The sequence below is a fragment of the Vicugna pacos genome, chromosome 23, assembly GCF_048564905.1.
Source record: "Vicugna pacos chromosome 23, VicPac4, whole genome shotgun sequence".
In the NCBI taxonomy this organism is placed as follows: domain Eukaryota; kingdom Metazoa; phylum Chordata; class Mammalia; order Artiodactyla; family Camelidae; genus Vicugna; species Vicugna pacos.
In genome coordinates this window covers 16,877,630-16,898,520 of record NC_133009.1, presented here as the reverse complement: position 1 = coordinate 16,898,520, position 20,891 = coordinate 16,877,630, and the positions used below count along the sequence as shown (strand labels likewise).

At 40.9% G+C, this 20,891-nt stretch overlaps 1 protein-coding gene and 1 long non-coding RNA gene across 3 annotated transcripts in view; both read left to right on the top strand.

The window, feature by feature from the left end:
• The first annotated feature begins 287 nt into the window (after positions 1-287).
• LOC140688612 (uncharacterized) lies at positions 288-5,381 on the top strand. The gene is made up of 3 exons (XR_012063311.1): positions 288-480; positions 1,734-1,795; positions 5,084-5,381. It is a non-coding gene; the product is annotated as an uncharacterized lncRNA (long non-coding RNA).
• A 9,097-nt stretch (positions 5,382-14,478) lies between these two features.
• Positions 14,479-20,891, top strand: part of RNF2 (ring finger protein 2) — a 42,585-nt gene continuing 36,172 nt past the window's right edge. Inside the window, exon 1 of one of the 2 annotated variants that reach the window (XM_072948545.1) lies at positions 14,479-14,497. The gene's annotated coding sequence lies outside the window, so the exon portion shown is untranslated. Of the gene's footprint in view, positions 14,498-14,973; positions 15,265-20,891 lie in introns of those variants that run through there. The other variant, XM_072948544.1, reaches the window with a different exon arrangement.

Below are 20,891 nucleotides of genomic sequence, written 5' to 3'. Positions count from 1 at the left end.
CCCTTCCGCGGCTTCGCGTCCGGGTTCCCTGTGCTGCGGCGGCCCGCCCGGGCGCTCAGGCCTCTGCCGCGCTGGGACCGGGGCAAGTCTGACCGCGGGCGAGCCGCTGAAGGAAGGGAGACCGCGCACCTGCCGCGCTACGTCCGTCGCGCCGCGGCCGTGCCCGCCCTGGAACCCGCACGCCCTTGCCGCGCCGCCAACGGCACAGTCGCTCGGTCCCACTCGGGTCCCGAGGCCCCGCCCCCTGTCCTGCCCGAGGCCCCGCCCCAGGCCCCGCCCCTCCTCTCCCTAATTTCCGCGGCGGGAAATGAATGCCTCTCCCTGGCCACAGAGCTCCGCAGCTGCGAGACACATCCCCCCCAAAAAAGAAAATTTAAACGAGGGGGGAAAATAGAAGCCAACTTTCAGTTTAGAGGTACGATAACATCATGGCCATATACACTAGCCCCTCCAACCTGCCCGCAGAAGCATGGCTCTTCAGTAAGTATTTGTTGAATGAAACGTTCTTTCCTTTAATAATGGATCACGTTGAACACTGCAATATGCTTGACGTAGGGTTTAGGAAGGGTTACTACACGTAATGCTACGTTTATGTTTCATGGAGACCATGCATCTCCATGAGAGAACAGTAGCTGTCATTTCAAAAGTTCATTATTTGAACTTTTTTTCACAAAATGGCGAGGTGGGGGAATCAGAAAATGATAAGAGATTAGGTTTGGTTAAAATGCTAATCTCCAAAATTCTGCGTTGACCATATAAGTCAAACAGCATTTGTATTCAAAGGGTGCATATACTGTGCACCACCCAGAGCTCCCAGGAGGTCAAACTCAGCGATATTTAACAAGCCCTATTGCTGCCTATGGAAAAAGATAAAAAGGAAACATCCTTGGCACAAACACAAAAAATCAGATTTTAATGCTATAAACTACCACTTTCCCAAGCAAATTCTTAAAGGCAAATTTTGTCCTCGCCTTTAGTATAAAAGTTTGCAAGTGTTCACTATAACAGAATCTCTTAATACAACATAAAAATTTTTCTCTTTGTAAATCTTATCCCTACATCAACTGAAAAAAAATACACAACCTAGAAGTTGAGAATTATGTTTTATTTGGCGGACTTTCTGAGTGACACAGGAAAATGGGGAGCGAGAAGATGGCCATGTCCCAGGTCTCAGGCGCGTCCCTGGGATGCACCTGGCCAAGTAAGGGAACTTGGCTTCATACAGGAAATAATTTAAGAGCAAGTCATAGTAGTGTAAAGCAGATTTATTCGGAGAGATGCATACTCTATAGACCAAGTGTAGACCATCTCAGAAGGCCAAAGAGCCCACAAGGCATGGGGTGGGTGATTATTTAAGTAGATACACACTCCATAGGTAGAGTGCAGTCTTTCTCACCCAAAGGGAGGGTGCCACAAGGTGTGGGGATTGTTAGTTTTTCTAAGCTTGGTTATTTCGTATGCTATCGAGTGGGAGGATTATTCCAACTACTTTGGGGAAGGGACTGGGATGCCCAGGAATTGGGCCATCATTCACTTTTTGACCTTTATGTTCAGCCTCGGAACTGCCATGGAGCCTGTGGGTGTGTCATTTGCCATGCTAATGTATCACAGTGAGCATATAATGAAGATCAAGGTGTACTGGAAGTCAAATCTCCTGCCTCTTTGGGCCTCAAAGTCTACTGGGAGTTGACTTTTCTGCCATCTTCGTGCTAACTGTTGTGTCATTCCTTTAGTGGCTGTGTCCTGCCCCCTTTCTTCCTGTCTCATGAGGACTTTAATGGACTGCTCCGAAAAGGTAAATGAGGAACCAGGATATATAGGAGTTTTTGCAATAAAGACCAGGTAGTGGGAACATTATAAGGTTACTGTTAATTAAAGAAACTAGATATCTCAAGTTAAAGAATTTAGCACTTCTCTATGTATGGGAAGATTCAAGAGTCTGGGCTCACTGAAACCATTCCTTTGATATGCACCTTAGCTATCAAGAGCCAGTATCCTGTTTCCATCCTCAGTTCCCTCAGGGCTCACTGCCTAGGTGACTACAATGGCTGATGGCTTCATAGCCACAGCATCCTTTGTTTGATATGGGAGGCGGCATTCTTAGTCCACAGTTATTTTATTTACTTAGGAAATTTAGTTACCTGTTCTTAACAGCATTAAAATCATTTTTAAACATCATTGGTATCTAAAGAAGCTCCAAGTAGTAAATTAAAATAAGATTAAAGTGATGTTAATCAATTGTATTATAAGTTTTCAAGTTAGAAGTTAATTGTTAACCACTTTGAAAATCCAGAAAAGCTATCCGACAAGTTAGTAACCAAGCAGGACCCTGCAGGGCTTTTCTGCTGTACCTCCTCTGGAAGTGCCCAGATAGTATCTCATGCATGTTTCCTGAGTTTTTCAAATGCTAAAAACCACTACCGAAAGGAAAAAATTAACTACTTGATGATCATGAGCATGTAACCCCTAGACCTTCTGGCACCTAAGGGTTGATAATATTAACAGCTGTATTTCCTCAGCATCAGTCACACAAGTGTACATAAGGTGATCATATACCCTGGGAAGCCACGCCCTCACCTGGCTTTTAAAAGTGATTTGCTCAAACTTTTCAAGGAGCTTGGGGCTTTTTGGGCACAAGCCATTGGCCCAGCAATAAACTTTTCTCTGCTCCAAATTCTTACATTTTTATTTGTTCAGCCTCACTGTGGGTCAGGCACACCACCTTGCAATTGGTAACAGAAGGAAAGAAAAGAGGGAAGTTGGGAGGGAAGACTGCTGGTTTTTTCACATCCTTCAAATGTGAAATAATAGATGACAGTTGTGTGCAAGGTCACAGTTGCCAAACTCTTTTACATGCAATGTCTTATTTGAAATTTGCTAGGGTATCAAATGTACGTAGGAACTCTCAACCAAATTTAATGAATAAACTCAGACCAAGAGATTTTTCCGAGATCACATTAAAGCAAAAGCAATACTTGAACTTACAAATTTAGATTCCAAATTCTTTATTATAATAAGCAACACTACATAGTTTATTCTTTCAGGGACTAGTCAGGGCATCATGAAACTGCAAAGATTTGCAGAGCATTTCTTGGTATTTAGTAGTCCCAAGTATGCCCAGGACATGGCCTAAGCTTAACTCCATTTGATCAAGAAATAATATCATCTGTATTTTGCAAAAACACATTTAACAAATAATTAGAGATCCTACCTTTTGCCTAGCCACATACTAGGTGGCAGGAAACAGAAGAGAAATAGGCAAATGTGGCCAGCCCCTATGTTCAAGGATCTAATCAAGTGTAATTATTGGTAAAAGTCTTCGGTATTGGCATCCCCAAAGAGTCATAAATGTTACTAAGCTCAGGTTTGACTTCTCGCTGCTCAAAAGTCAATAATCTAAAGGCAAGTGATGGTAGAAAGGAAAGATGCTTTAATCAGAAACACCACAACCTGCAGGGAAGGCAGACTCACATCCCAAGACTAATTCCAGAGATTCTGTTCAGCAATGACAGTTTTTAAAGCGCAAAAATGGGGAGGAATCCTGGGGAATCATTGAGGCAGGAGGTTGAGTTCTGCATCTTTCTCCATTGTGTGCAGACTGGCTGACTCTCTTTTCAGATGTTATTATATCCACATGATCTGCCTGCAGGACTGCTAAGGGAGCTGTTAGAGGTAGAGAGCCAGTTACTCTTTAACAACTTAATTCTTCATTCCTCCTTCTTGTGGGAAAAGAATCAATAGGTTAAGCAAGGCATGGTATGCATTCAGGAGAGCATAGGTCAGGAGTTAGGTTAAATTGCCTAGTGACCTTATTCCTATACTTAGGTTCTTTCAAGGCTAAAGGGGAACAGAAATGGGCAAACAGGAAGGGGGCAAAAGAGCAGCTTTCACAAACACTATATATAAAGTAAAAATGCAGTGCTATCCGTTTTCCAACAGAGGGAATTGGATACGGACTTTAAAAAATACTATAAGAAAAAAATAGATTGGAAAACTTAAAGCAAATGTTCGACTCCAGTTCATAATATGCATATGTGGATGTAATTGGAATAAATATACTGATCTCTGCATCTTACTCACTTAAAATGTGTCAAATAAATAATATGACTTAATAGATGGATACATGGGCAGATACATAACAAAGCAAGTATAGTAAAATTTTAATTGTAAAGTTTAGGTAATGGATAGGTAGGTGTCACTGTAAAATTCTTTCAACTTTCCTGTATGTTTGAAATTTTTCATGCTAAAAGGTTGGATAAGAAAATGGGTTGCAAGGATGTGTGATCAGCTTCTTTGAAATTAACATCATAATGGCTAGTGGCACTCAGCAAACACTAAATGGCACTCTCTCCACTTTGACCTATTTATATGAATTACATGTCATTTCTTTTCTCTCTTTCTTCTCTATCACTCCCTCAATTGACGACACTGAAATGTCTTTGTACCTGTTTTTAAAAATTCTCTCTGCTTAGCCTTAGTGGAATGTTTGAGACTCTCTAATAAAACAATCAGATTGCATTTTAATTATCCAGTTCATTTTTTTTTCTGCATCAAGTGAATGACCTTTTAAAAGACAACTCTACCCCGACATCAACTGCTAAGACTGCCTCCCAAATCTCCCTCGCGGTCCTGACCTCGCTCCTATGCTCCAGGCCCCTGAACCCGCTTCCTAGAGCAGCTTCCTACCACTCTGCTTCCACTCAAAGCCACATACCTGAAACTGAGCTCACTGTCTCTTGCTTGTCTCATCCTCCTTTATTTTTTCCATTCAGTAAAAGCAGCACAGTATCTCCTGTTGTCCAATCCAGTTTTGTTGCTGACTCCTCCCTCACCCCCAGCCCCACTTTGATCATTTTAAGTGTAGTAGATTGATCACTATTTAAATTAATCCTGTGATTTAAGCCTTTTGTAGGTATGTTAGTTTATGATGAATTTCCAAATAACCGCTATGTTTCAGCATCATATCATTACATATTTTCCCACATAACAGTGCCGGGTGCATGTTCAGGTGGGAAGTACTGTGCTCTTTGACATGGTCACTCAGGAGCCCAGAGTCTTCCTCACATGGCTTGTCCATCCCTAGGACTTCATCCGTATCTGCACCCATCAGCATAAGAGGAAAGAACATAAAGAAATGCATGTGGCAGGATTTAATCAGCCAGTCTACAATGTCACACATCAGTAATTTCCTCTTCCCGTTGGCAACGATGTGCTCATATGCTGCAAGCAGGGCTGAAGAATGGATTTTGGGGACCATTAAAGTTCTCTGCAACAATGAGCGATTCATTTGGACTTACTGCTTTTCAGATCTTTGTTGAATTTACCAGATGCCAAGCACTATGCTAGGAGCTGGATGGAGAACTGATTGAGCAGCATGTTGGCCTGGGAGATGCTCCCAATTTAGGAAGGAGACTAGACATGAAGTATCTGCCATCCTGAGAGAAAAAGGATAAAGTGAAAGTGCTCCAGCAGCAAATAATTCCAGACTTGGAAGCTACCTGGAACTCAGCAACTGAACTCCATTTTCAGACATAATCAAGATATGGTTGGTGGAGGAGGGTGACCACAGGAACCGTAGAATTAGGTTATTTATGTACAAGATATGGGAGGGGATACTCTGCAGGCATTAAAGTCATATAATCAAAAATATTAAAGAACAGGGATAGTTATCCACACTAAACGAGAAGTGAATTGGAATACAGGGTGAGCCCTTTTTGGAATGACTCCAGGTATAAATTTAAATGAGAATATACAAATATGTTGATTGATAGTTTTCCTATTTTCAATAAAACCAAAGTTTTTTTTTTGTTTTTTTGGGTTTTTTTGTCAGAAGGATTCCGTAAGTATGCTTTGTTGTGATGTACTGTTTTCTCTAAACCAGACACGCAGGGCTGTGATGCAGTTCAGTTATCCCAGCACCTCCCCCGCCCCCTCCCGGAGGCAGCGACCCCCTCTCTATGTTCTATCTTGGAAACCAAGTCCTGACTAGGATACTTAAAAAATACTCCCGGAAGCACTGCACTTGGAAAGAGGCCTGTTTTTCCATACTGCAACAAGATAAGAGAACGACTCCCACTAGAGTCACCACAAACACACTGAATCTTACAGACTAATTTGGTCTAACAGCAAGCTTGGGATAATGTCTGATGTCAGCAACAGCTAAGAGAACCAGAGGGTCCTGCAGCACTCATGCCACTTCTCATTCGGCCACCAGAGGGCACTGCGTGGCTGTTTATGACGATGACATTGCCCCACAACACAAGTTTTACTTTACAAGTTGTCCTTCTTCACATCATGTTTTATAACCTTACAGGATTTCATTAAGAAATATTTATCTGATTTTATCCTTATAGTTTAGCTGAGAGCTAATTAAAATCTCCTACAAGAAATAAATAGAGGGTAATCCACTGACGGGAGAGTATTCCTTGTGGCACGCTAAAATTAGTGTCCAACCTGTTTCATCTCTGTCCCTTCTCTTCTCCCTGCATCCATACATAAATATCTATTTTTGTAAAATATCTTTGGACCTTAAAGGTGACCTGCCATCCCTTTGCTCTTGGTTCTGGCACTGCTGGGACTGCAGTGACACCCAGAATTCCAGGTAAGAGACAGCCCCTGCTCTCTGGCTCTGGGATGCCCACTCTGCCAAAGCAGCCCCTTCCACCCCATCCCTACCAACAGGGCCACCAGGCATATGGGATTCAGTTGTCTAAAAATATGTAGTTCCAGCATAGCTAGTCCTCGTTCCTGACAAATTAGTAGAAAATAGTGTGGTTTATTTGTCCTGCTTCCTGAATGAGAAGACTTGACGGCAAAGAAACTATACACAGCAAAGTTCTGCTGCAAATGACAAAGAATAATCTACACAGTGTGACTACCGAGAGGCCTTTCTCTTACATTTTATCACTATCATTTAAAAATATGGAACTTCAGGTAAAGCTACCTCTGCTTGGTAGAAATGGCTAGAATGAGAAAGTTGTATCATTTGCTTGTTTGCTTTTTAAAAGGCCTTTTAACCTAAAAAGAACCTCAGAAACCAAATGGTCATCTTTTTGAATCTCACATGTGAGGCAGCTAAGGCCAGAGAAATGATGAGTGTTGTCCATGGTTTTTCACGGTCACCAGTATCTTGAGACTCTTGATGGTATCTTATTCCACTTCGTGTCTCCAGATTCCAGGCCAGCGCTTGTTAAATACTAGATTTTCTATAAATCTCATTAAGCAGATTTTAATAATGGTTTGAGATTTCTTCACTACTAGTTATAGGTTCACCTTTGGTTTTGTATGAACCATGTCAAACTAAAATTTCTTGAGCACAGTCGTTTGAAACCCTTTTCTGACACTGCTCAGTGAGAGGATTTGCACTGACAGTTCTCAATAGCTTTCTGGGTCCTTTCTGAGAAGCAGCCTCTAAAACCATCTTGGTTGTGTGTGGAGCAGCCCAGACTAATATTAGTTACCAATTAATGGAAGGAACGAAGCCAGCGCTTCTGCCCGCCTCATACACCAGCAGAGACTCAAATTGCCTTTACCCATCGCCAGAATGGCTGAACCCAGAGGGTTCTGAGGCTTCCTTTTCTTCTGGGACAGTTTCAAACCTGATATTTATGACTGTTAACAGAGCTTCATGTCTTTGTTAGAGGGTCGGTCTTTCAGCATAAATCCTATGGAACTGAGGCTTAATGAAAGGACTTAATTTGCAAAGCAATAATCGCATGGACAAAGAAAGCTTTATGTGGCTGTATATAATAGTGCTGTCTTCCTTGAATGATTAATTTTAAACTTAAAGGCCTAAAAAATATGTTTTTCTTTGAAATGAGCATGCTTGGTGAATTTTACCCTTTCTCTGATGATCCTCTAAAAGATCTGATCAGCAAACCATGCAACATAGAATAGCATGGTAATTTTGAAAAGTGCTATTACCCGATTGTGCTAGAGTAACTTTAAAAAATTGGGTTAATATCACACTTTCACAATTTCTAGTGTTTGTATTTAAAATATGGAAGAAAGAGTTCTAATCTTAACATGCTATTTGTACAAGTACTGTTATATTGTATGACGTTAGAAAAATCAGCTTACTCTCTAGGAAAACTAGAACTTACACTATTACACGTCCAAAAACTAACAAATGATTATCTTTCTCAACCAAAGTTCTTTATCTGAATCCACCAAACACAGACAATTTTTAGAGTCTTTGCTCTCCAGAAATGGAACGTAACCAGAACCATTCTAGACCACGGATGCCTTCCACCATTCAGGCTTGGTTCTCTCCAGGAGTTCCAGGTGAGAAAGGCTGATAGATGAAGATAATTAGTCTCATAAACTCAAGGAAGAAAACTGACTTACAATTGAAAAGTGAACTTGAGTGATTATATTTTATGTAGAGGGGAAATTATAAGTTTTCTTGGCAACTATTTTAGGATTCTTTTCTAAGGAGCATATGATGGGCAGGCACTTGCAGTGGGTACCCTGTGCAGTGGGCAGGTGGCCTCTGTGTCTTCTAACTGATCTAACTGACCTTTCTATTCCTCATTTAAACATGGAGGCATCTGAGAAACCCCAAACAAGGAAGTGCTAGTTTTAACTAATGATAAAAAGGATTATTATCAGACCTCTCACCAGCCACAACCATTCACATGGATTGAACTTTGCAGCAAGTAGATGTAACAATACCACACACAACATTCCTAACATGGATTCTCCTGACCCAAGATTATTTCTGGAGTATTCATTTCCAAAGAGAGCAATCTCAGTGCTTTCTTTTCCACTAAAGAGCTCTGTGTTTTTTGCATTTGTTGATAGAGACAGCTCTTTTTCCATACCATGAATGGCCTGGTGTCTCCAGTTTATATTTGTGACATCTTCTTGTAATGCAGCTTGCATTTGCTACGTGTTGAGGCCCCAAGCTAAAGGCTGGGATGAGAATACGGACAAGCCTAATGAAAGAGCCAAGTCAGTAAATGAATAGGTTGGCAAATAGCTAAAAATTGGATCATGCAGAAGAAGGGACAGCTGTATTCAGGTCAGGCCCAGAGTAGTCTTTCAAATTTTCGGAAAGGGAGGGTCAAACCAGGGCAGCTAATGTGATGAAGTCCAAGAGTGAAACTGAAGATTAAGAATGTGTAAATATCAAGAAGTCAAGGAATTGGAAATCCACTAACTCTGAACATCACTCCTGTTCTCGAACAAGTACTGATGATATCAGAGGAGAAGTGAGTATGGGAGAGAGACACCACAAGGTTGGTTAGGGCACCATACGTTCCTAACAGTGTAATATGACAGGAAGGTTCATCTGCAGCTACCTTTATCTCATCTTGCTCCATATGAGGCGGACCTCATAATTCTTAGCAACCACAGTCAGTTCTGATCTTAGAAGCATGATGAAATGTGTTTATTTGAAAATGATGAAGCAATACATACAATGATGAAACAATACATACAATAATACAATGGAGCATTAGCCATAAAAAAGCACGAAATCTTGCCATTTGCGACAATAGCGATGGACCTGGAGGGTATTATGCTTACTGAGATATGTCAGACAGAGAAAGACAAATACTGTATGTTTTCCTTATATGTGGAATTTAAAAAACAAAACAAATGAACAAATACAACAAAACAGAAATAGACTCACAGATGGAAAAAACTAGGGGATGGGTGAAACAGGTAAAAGGATTAAGAGGTACAAACCAAGAGTTATAAAATAAACAAGTCACAGGGATATAGTATACAATGCAGGGAACATAGTCAATATTTTATAATACTGTATAATACTTATTGTATGATGTGTAATCTATAAAAATATCAAGGCACCATGTTATACTTGAAACTAACATAATATTGTAAGTCAATCCTACTTCAATAAATTAAAAAAAAAAAACTTTTCCACAGACTAAGATTCTTAGCAAATATGTCTTACTAGATGTAATACATAAAACCTCAGTATTCTAGGTTGACCAGAATGGTTTTCAGATTTACCTGAATTGTAACCTACTTTAGTACATTATTCAATGTTTATTTAAACGGTTTAATTTTGTGGAGTATTAAATGCCAATGACTCAGCAGATGGCTACTGTAGGGGTTTCCAGATCGTAATACAGCGTAGTGAAATAAAACAAAATTTTCTTTGGATGGGTAGGATTTGGCAGTTCTTTTAAATTCTTTACTAAAAAACATTTCCAAGAAACATGTCAGATAAGAGATGTCTTTGCCCTCCACTGTTACCCCACAAATACCATTCTAGCACCTTACTTGTTTTAAGTGGGGAAAATTAAAATGTCTGCAAGGGCAGTTTGAGCAAGCTGTAACTTGATTTAAATATTTTGCACTCTTCATCTGTTCTTTCCCTCTGGGATCTTCCAGCCTTCTTTTCCAGAGACATTTCCATTTTAGTTCTGAGTCTCCATCTTAATTATCTATTCCTTGTTAGTTTCCAGGATTATTCTTGGTGTTCCTAGCTCAATGCCAAGGCACAGATCTCATCTCTTGCAGTAAACATTTTGAAAGGAAAAAACCTACAAAGTTTGTCTGAATAGAAGAAACTTACTTCATATTAGAGAACTAAAGCCAGTAATTATTAAGTCAGACATTATTTTATACATGAAGTTGGGTATCACAATCATATCTCCCATTTATGTGCTCCATTATTAATTATAGAGGAACAGTTGGCTGTTCATGTTGCATCAGAATGAAAACTTTTATTCATTCCTTTAACTTTTCAAACACATGCTAGTTCATTATTTTAATAAAATGCACTAACAGATGTTAGGCAGAATGCAGCCACATCTGGGACATATAAAATATCATTCCAAGTCTCCATAGGAGGGAAATAGCAATATTGTTTAGTTCTCCCCCAAAGTCTAACTAGCTCATATCATTTAATCTGTTTAACTCTTAAGTTGCACAGTTACAACTATTTTAGTTGTCTTGGGAATACAAAAAGGAACAATGAGCTAAAACACCAAGAGAAGTGTCACAGGAAGATTCACTATACTGAAATATAAATAAAACTTCACTGACGTTTGTGGCTAGAGCTGTATTTTTTCAGCTGAAGAGGTAGTAAATCTTGAGTTGCCTGCTTCCTGAAGCCACCTTGAATTATAGGTCTCTTTAGGCCTTTCTACAATGTCCCAGCTTAATGTGACCCTTTCAGATAAAGCACAGCACATCTAAAAGATGGTAAATAAAGATTTTGGTTGAAGATACATTTTGACAATAGTGTGTGTATGTTTACATATATATATATATATATAAATATAGAGAGAGAGAGAGAGAGAGATTAAATCCCAAGTTATTTCAGTCTTTTAACCTACCTTTAATTTTGTTTAATTCTCTTAAAGCAACTTTTCTAAGAAAACAAAAAAATAAAAGCTGCTGGGTTTCTGTTAACAGATCAGGCTCATATACTATTAAATTTATCATCTCTAGCTTCTAGAAAACAGACCACAGTAAGGAATAAATAACAGTGTTGAGAGGAAGCTCTGGGGATGTTTGTCTCATAGACTGCTTACTCATTAGAAAGAAGAAAAATGCTGGAGTTAAGTATGCAGCACAGAGTGGAAGGCCCACACGGAGTAACGGGATGTATCCTGGACTTGGAGTCAGATGATCCAGGTTTGACCCTCAGCTCTTCTACTTATGAACTCAACGTTTGAGAGAGTTAGTTAACTACTGACGTCAGATTTCCTTCCTCTATGAAGCAGGAGTAATACCTTGGAGGATTGCTCTGATGAGTCAGTGAAATCATGGCTATAGAAGTGTTCCATAAATGGTGATATATACACAGTTTATTATTAACAAGCTATTGCTGGCTGCCTGCAATCTTTACCACAATGAGCAGGTAACAGTCGGATACTTGGAACGCAGCTGAAAAGAAATCCATGCAGTGGACATAGTATAGGCAGGCATGAATTTCCATTTACGACACACTGCCTAAACAGAGAAAGCCGCTGAGGGACTAAATGTAATCTTGATAGAAATGTCTGTTCTGTAGCGGTAACAGTGAGGTAAACTAAGCTCATATGAACTATTTGATTTCATAACACACTGGGATCAAAGACTCCCAGTCTTTCATTCGCTTAACACCTATTTATTGAGCATCTATTATATGCCAAGCATTGTGTTAGGTACACACACTAGTGAACAAGGTTTCTGCTCTAAAGGAAATTATGTCCTACTTGCATTAACATCTTTATTCCAAGCACAAAGTGTCAGCACATAGCAGATGCTCAATAAAAGTTGACCCAGCTGAACTAATCTCTCTAGTGTTACAGCATTACCATAGCAGAAAGCCAGTAAAGAGGTGATTGTTGTGATCAGAGATGTCTACCCAACTCACTATGTGATTAACAAGGTACTACTTCTGAAGTTTTGAGGGAAAATAATCTTTCTGTCTAGAATTCATCTAGTCATCCACCTATATAATGATACTTGTGTTATATAGTGTTAATTTAATGTTTTCCTGCTTGAAATATAATTATCACTTCCAATTGGTACATTTAACAAGGAGGCAGAATATTAGTAGAGTATATCTTTTCAGGGTGGTATCCCTTATGTCAGGTTAAAAAATTAACAAAAAGAATGTAGGCTGAATATGTCAAACCACTAATGACAGACTGATTATGGACTTGACATTGATTTAATATACAATTAAAACAAAGGGGAAGGAACACGGAAAGCCCATTCTATTTATATGATTATCAGCTCTTAACAAGTACAATGAGTTTATTTTGAAAGCATACCTATCTTGAAGCCACTCAAGAGAGCCAGTGTTATAAAATAAAGGTCCTTAAAGTTTTTTCATAATATCTAGGAGCTGACTGGTGGGGTCAGGGTGATTGACATTAGCATTGTTCACCAATATAATCACTTCTCCTGAACTTGTTTCAGCCTCAGTTCGAGGACTCAGTTCCCTTGCAGACGGAGGAGGCAATGTAACTAGTTTTGGCCAATGACATGTGATCAGTGATCTGTTTCCTTTCCAAGCTAAGGCTGTGAAAAGCTCATAGAGATTCTTTAGTCACTTTCTTCGTCTGCCAGAGACTCAGTTGTTGTGTTTTACAACTACAAGATGGTGAATATTCTGTCAATCTGGTTCCTGGAGTGACTGGAACAGAGTGAGTCTGATTCATATGAAGTATGAACAAGCAGTAAACTTTTGTCATGGTAAGGCATGGAGATATGGGAGATGTTTGTTACTATACCATAACATAACTCTTCCTGATAAATGTAGTCAGGGAAGGCCCATAATACTCTCTCAGTCCAAGTTTTTGAGTAAGAGATAAAGTAGATATTAGGAGCTCTATTAATTTGTCAGTAGTGTCTTCCACATTAAGGATGCTAGCCTGAGGTCTAGCTTTTTAATCACATTTAATACAGATATCCCTTAAGTTTTCTATTTTTCCAGTAATTCTCCTGTGAATCTTTTTTAAGTACTATATTTAACTTTTATCCATAAAGTTCCTGTGCTTTCTACAAATGATCAATTTGCTCAACATCAATTGAATTTCTCAACTTAAACACACATCATTATTTTCCTAAGCATTTTCACTAGAGCAAAAGGTTCTGAATTATGAACAGCATTAATTGAATGACACATACAGTTGTGTACAAAAAAGGAAGATACTTCTGCAACTGCACTACTTCTAGAAAGTGGAGTCTTACAAGAAGGAAGAAGCAGAAGCATTCCTGGTTATTTATTTTTATTTTTCACTTTGGAGAAAGAGCTTAACCCTGAAGGGCTTATTGAGTCTGAGAATTGTCATTTCTTGTTTAAAGCTTTAGATAGTAGGTGAAGGTTTTCAAGTCACTGGCTTTGCTCTTGTTTCATGGATTGTTAGGTAGGTCACATAATATATTGTCTTTAATATTTTAATGCCTGACTTCTTTCTTTCTACCTATCCAAAGCTATCCCTCACAATCCTACTCAAATCCTAGCTCCTTGGTAAATTTTCTCTGAACACACCAGCTAGAATTGATCCTTTTCTTTTCCAAAATCTAATGTAAATTCATACCATTTATTTGGCATTGCTTGTAGAGAGCTTTAGAGAGTTCAAAAGCTGGAAAGGATCTAAGAATCCTTCAACACAACCCTCTCATTTTGCAAATGAGGAAAATAAAGTCCAGAGCAATTATGTAATTTACTTAAGTCACATAGTTAGAGACACACTGGAGGTTATAAAGCTAGTTCGCCCAGTGCAGTTCCCAGTGCAGTCCATTCCTGCCACAAGTGTCTCCACATTTACTGTCTGGTATTTTTGGTTATCTTTTCAAGAGAACGTGATATCTCACGAATAGTATCTCTTGAGGTCAGGGAACTCTCACTTCTTTGTTACTTTTTCGGTTTGTAGCGTTATTTATACACATTTTATATACGTTTTAGTAGACTAACTGGTTGTGTTTTAGGTAACGATTACATCTATTAAATGTATCACTTCTTCTGTTCTCAAATTCAGAATACTGGGCGGGGCCAAGGAGGAATGAATAAAACAGCAGCAAGGTAAGTAGGAAGAGCTGATGAGAACAATCAGAATGCTTACAGACATCCAAGAATAGACTTCTGGAATTGAAGGTCATTTCCCCTGGAATTAGGTCCTGTAGGTTCAGTCTTCAAGGATGGAAAGTGTGTGTTGGAGATTTGGAGATGGGGGCGGGGGTGACAAGAGTGCCGAAGTTCAGGTGAAGTTCCAGAGCTGAAAGCCTAGTGAGGATTTCTACGGGGTGGGACGGGCATAAGACCAGGAGGCAGTCACCGGCGAGCAAAGTCTGAGCCCGAACCCCAGCACCCGGCCACGGAGTCGTAATCTAAGCACGCAGGCAGGGGCCAGAGCGCCCAAGGGCTCGGCACGGCGAGAACCGGGCGCCCCCGTCGCCATCCGGGCGTTGCCCGGGGGCTGCGTCGCCCCGCGGAGGGCGCGGGGGGCGGGGCCGGGCGGCCCGGGGCGGGGCGGCGGCTCGGGCCCTCCCGGCTGCACGCGGCGGCGCCCCCTCCCCTCGCGCCGCGGGCCTCCTCGCGCCGCGCACGTCCCCGTCCCGCGCCTCCGCCCCCTCGTCCGCGCGCTGCTTCCCGCCCTCCCCGCCGCGCCGGCCGAGCCGGCTTCCCCTCGGTCTCTCATGAATATTGAGCGGCCCCTGTTGTATTTCCCGAGCTCCATTGCGGAAGCCGAGGCTCGCCATATTGTGCGGCGGCGCCGGCGGCCGCGGCGGCTTGTACCCGACTCTCGCTCCGGCCGCGGCCAGCGGAGCCCCGAGCTGGGGCAGGAGCCGGTGAGCGGGGCGGGCGGGGAGGCGAGGGGCGCGGGAGCCGCTGGCCGGGCCGCGCGTCAGCTGGGCTGGGCTGCGGGCGGCTGACGGCGGCCCCGAGGCCGGGGGGGTGTGTGTCCGCGGGGGTGTGAGGGGAGATGGCGCCGCCGCCCCCGGCCGCTCTCGGGGCGGGGATGGCGAGGGAGGCGGCTTCTCATTGTTCCCGTTTCTTCGAGGGTCTTGGCGGGGTGGGGGGGGGTTCCGGCTTGGGGAGGACTCCGTGGGCGAAGCTCGGGGACTCCTTCCTTCGCTGCGAACCGCTCGCTCCCCCGCGCGAAGGCCGAGGCAGCGCTGCGGCCCCCTGGCCTCCCTGGGGCGGGGGCCCTAGCCTCCGCGGCCCCTCTCTGGAGGGGCACCGCGTGGAATGCAGGGTTTTTCCTCCGGGCTTCCCCTCGCAGCCGGGGGTGTGTGTGTCCGCACCGTGGGGGTGGGGTAGGGGCGCTTTGTGCAGTAGCCCCCTTTCCCCCGGGGTGCTGGAGTCGAGGGTCGCGTGTGGAGGAGCTGCTCGGCGTCGGGGTTCCCTGTGGGCTGCGGGGAGACCCCGCCTGGTTAAAACATTCCTGGAGTGCCGCCTGCCTGCTCGGGAGTATCTGTTGCTGCTTTCTAAAGCCGCGAGGTTGCCCCGGAGGAGTCGTGGGGGGAGGGGGTGTCTTCGTTTGCTTCTGATGGAAGCTTCGCGTTTTGAACCCTGTGGTGTACGCGGAGGTCTTTGGTACCCGGTGTCGCTGAGGAGTCCTCATCCTGGTTGTCAGGATCACTTCCCTCCTACAGAAGCCACCTCCCTGCTCCCAGAGATACTGTTAGTAGAAATTGGTCTCTAAAACTTTGAGGTTCGTGCCGATTATTTGACCGCTAAGACCAATTATAGGCTTATCTCCTTGAAACCCTGGATCTACTGCCTGGCTGTCAGAAGTTTCAGAGAATGTGTGCCTTTACGTGGTAAGATGGTTCTAAAATGTCAGGTTTCCTGGAGGTGTGTAAAGAAATTTCTCTGCTATGAAAGGGATAGGTTTGCATTCGGTATTTTAGTAATATGCTTTATTTATTCTTAAAAACTAAAAAAAAGTGAGACATGATTTCAGTGTTTTAGACTGAAAATTGTGTTTAAAACCATTGTGTGAGTGATTTGCACTACGTGATCTACTTTTGGTGGTTTCAGGATGATCAGCTGGAATACTTAGTGTAATTGGTAGATAATCTACTTTCCCGACTTGCATTATAGTTGTTGAATATTTTAATAACTTAGATCGGTGTCCGTGGATTTAAAGTGAAGATTTGATTCTTTGATTTGTAAAGAATTTAAATGACAGCAATATGACTCTTGGTTATTCCTCTTTTCCTCCTGAAATTTCTACTTGTCAGACTCAACAGGTATCTTTAAAAATCTTGTTTGTACATTTAATGTACTTCTTAGTAAAATAATAGGTAGTTATGTAAGACTCCATTTCCCAAGAATAGCACAGCAAATATGGCCCCTCACTTTCCCTAAGGACTTGAGATATTTTCTTCAGGTACCCTTGTGGAATATACATTTGAGGTTAATTATAGTGGGTGTGAGAGTGAAGTGGAGAACTTACGAAGGGAAACTGCCTGAGTAGGCTAGTCCATTTGAGTATTAGAAAAATATGCTGATGGTCCTCAGGTATGCTGCATAGAAAAATTTTAAATTAGAACTATTAACGTTATGTAAAAAATGCGGACATTCAACATACTGAGAATTTTGAGGTTTTCTTCCGCCTATAGAGCACTCAAGACAGCTAGCTCCCAGGTTTGTGTGATTAGAAATATAGAGCAGGTCAGCAAACATCTTTGGAATTTCACTTGTCTATTACTGACCTTCAGTGTTTGGTGTCAGGTCTGTCTCTTTAATTTGATCTATTCATGATTTGTGTTTATATTATGCAGTTTTTGGAGTAAAGGTGATATATGTCTAATGAATAATATATAACCAGATGTTTCAGTGGCAGTTTCATTTCTATACATTAGCACAGAAGCGTAATTCCTTCCAGCAAGAGAAGTGAGTTGACGTTAAAATGAACTTCATTAAAATTTTGACAGCATTTCTGGTATGACTTAAAGCACCTCACAGTTTTATTGCAACCCATTTGTTAAATCTGGAGAAACTAGACAGTGCATAACAGTTCACAGTTTTTAAAAAAAGGAAAAATACTGTGAGATTATGGACAGTCTGCCCAAGTATACAGATCTATACTTGATTTTTAATTAGTGTTTATTACACATGGTGTGGAAGACAGACAGTGTCGTCAAACACCAGTTACTTAATTTCCTGATTTTTTTTCATTTCTCTGATATCTTATATCAATAAATTATAGTAGTTTATTGAATGTTCATTTGCATTTAACTGAGTGGATCCCCATATAATTTGGGTACAAAGGTACACTAAAATTTACCCTGTGCATTCTCTGTAGGTACACATAGCCTGTCTAGCCACCCCATCCCAACCCCCACCTGTCTTTAAGTTTTTCTACCTAATGGGTTCTCTAGTGTTTCTTGTAAGAAGTATAGTTTGGTTGATTTTACATGAACTGTAGTAATGAGACTCTCGGGACTTAAGTAGCAGTTTAGCCATAGACAGGAGCCAGGTGATGAGTACCTGACTTTATAGATGCTAAGCTGGTAGGTGGCCACTCTCCAGTTTTATGCTGTGTGGAGGAACTCCAGTGGAACTGGCCATTGACTTTCACATTTAAAGTTCTTTTCACTTCTTTTTAGTCTTACGAATGTTAGGCAGCTGAAGTGGACTAGTATGTCTGGACCTAGTGAAACCTTTTGTATGCTCAGCAGCTATATACATACATTACTAAAAATTCCAAGGAAGATTCTTATTGCTTGAATTTGCTCATAATTTCAGTTAGAGAATGGATTAAAATATGTTTGCCACTTCTACATATCTGCCATTTTATTGTAATTTTTAAAAAACCAGTTTTTTAAGTACAATAATGAAAAATTACTTTTGAAATTAATCTTAGATTAAATTGTCTAATGAGGGCATCTTATTAAATGAAATAACAAACCATATGAAAAATATCAAAAGCATCTTGGTCATTAGTTTTCAACAGATATGTTTATGGACTCTCTTGCAAGAGGGATTTCTTTCTGTTTCTATGCTGTAGAGTTGTATTTTATGAATAAGTTAGATTTTAAAGTCAATGCGTAAAATGAAAATCACATGTCGTAAAAAATTATGCTTGAAAATCCCTTAGGATGGGAGAACATACCAATAAGTTCAGTTCAGCTGTAGTGTTGGAACAAATTGCTGTTTCTTTGTTGAACACTAGATGAAGTAGTCAGCTTGCATTATGGGCCATGTTGAACAACAGCAAAAAAAAAAAAAAAAGTCTTTATTAGAATCACATTCATCATGGCGTCATGCTCACACCAAGAGAGGCTTGAGGCTTGTGGGAACTGAGACCACCGAGAACAGCAGGTCAGCTGTAACATCTCACATTTTCTCTAGGATACGTGTGCTCTAATAGGAGGACATGGCTTTGCCTGCTTGGAGTAGCCTGCACTGTTTAAATATTTCTCATATCCTTTCTTTCTCCTCTTTGCAAGCTGATGGTTTAAATTACAAATGTTAAATGATTTTTGTGTTGCAGATTAACAGACACAAATTTAAAGGGTTTGGCATTATCCTTTCTAAAACCTTTTATCTATAGGAAGAACTCCAAACTTCCTTTACTTTCCCCTTCAGTAAAGCAGCTAGATATCTTAGAGGAGAGCAGTCAGAGTCACTGTGTATAACAATGTATGTGTCCAGTAGAGAAAACAAACTTCAAAAGGAATTTCAACAGAGGGCATTTAGTACAGGGACATGGTTAGATGAGTGTAAGAGCAAAAAGAGAACATTATGGTAATCAGTCGAAGAGCTCAGAGGAGAGGTTCACTGGCCTGTTTGTGAACCTTTGAGGAGGTCAGCCTTGTTAAGCTGCTGATAAAGCTAGTTCTAAGGTACACAGAAAGCAGCTGGAGGCTGGAACCGACTGCTGTTGCCAGTTACTACTGGAAGGAAGTTCTCTCGCCCCTCTTCTTGCTTTCCAGCCTCCATTCATCACTTCCACTGGCATAGCCTAACAGGGAGCTCCCTGGTGAAGAATTGGTGAAATTCAGTTGCGCTGTCTCAGCATAGCACCACAGAGCAGAGCCTAGAATGGTGGTTTGGGAGTTGAGAGACGAGTAAATAACCTGCCAAACAGTGTAGATTAAAATACAATAATTTACGTAGGGAATCTTGTTCTTACCTTGCCTATTCAAGAACTATTTCATGTCTTCTGTGTGCCAGACCCAGTGCTAGACCTTAGGGGTGGAAAAATAAATTGAATAAGGTCTCTGTTCTTGAGGAATTTACAGTCTAAGTGGAGGTGACAAACTACTCTACGGTGTGTTAAATGCAATAACTTTGCATTTATGCTTTGGGAACCCGAAGGACATGGCCACCTATTTGTCTCTTCTCTTCCTAGCTAAACCTAATGACTGCAATTTTTTATTTGGTATTTTGATCTAGTCCAGCTTCATTCTCCCTGACTGCTGTCTTGTGAAAGCTGTTTTTCTGAGATGCCTGTTTATCGTGTTACTGTTATCACTAGTTCAGCATTTCTCTGTGCTTTATTTGTCTAAATTATGAAGACCATCATTTTCTCTGCACTTTTTAGCCTAGCCCTTCACACATAGAACATGTCTGAGAAATACTTACTTTTAAAGTGGATAATGGGAATTAAAATATTGCTCATTACCTTTGCAGACATTGTTTTGTCCTTCCAAACCATTAGAAAATAGTTTGGATAGACTGTTAATTGATTTTATAGATGTGAGAATTGAAAGATTAATATAATTGGTTAATTTAAACTGTATGGTACCAATAGCTGATCTAGATATAGGACTTTGGATTTCTAATGTGTTGTATTCCAGATCCAGGAATTTTGTCAGGGATTTCATTCGATGGCTACATAAAATCTTCTATTTCTCTTACTGTCTTACAGCCTAATGTTCTGAAATCTGTTATTTCAGGGTGGGGAGGAGGAAGAAAAGACAAGTCCCTCATTTTATTTCCTAAAAATAAAAATGTCATGCAGTTTCTTTTTACATTGTCTTTTTAATTGCCCACTTTGGCGGTGGTTGTTTTTTCTATTCCCTGTGTTGGTTACACTACCTCTATTAGCTATTGCAAAATGTGCAAATCTGCAGTACTCCATTTTGACTATTTTTTGGTAAAGTGTTCTGCTTGTTTCCCCTACTAAAAACACACTATGTTGATTTAACTTAAAACCAACTGGTTTTTCACTTTTGAAAAGTTGTATGCCTCCATACCAGTAATTACATTAAACCTTCACTATTTACACTAGTTACTATATAGAGTCTAATTCAGTCTGGGACGGCTGTCTTGGAATCCAGCCAATTGTTTTATAGAAGGCTTTTCTGTATTACAGAAGGGGTAGTGTTGTGTGTAGTAGAAAGAGCTTCAGAGCTGAAGGCAGGAGACTTGGTTTCTAGGTCTGGTTCCACTATTAGCAAGATTCTTGGCCTTTCTGTCTGTTTGCTTTTCTATCTAAAAAAAAAAAAAAAAAAAAAAA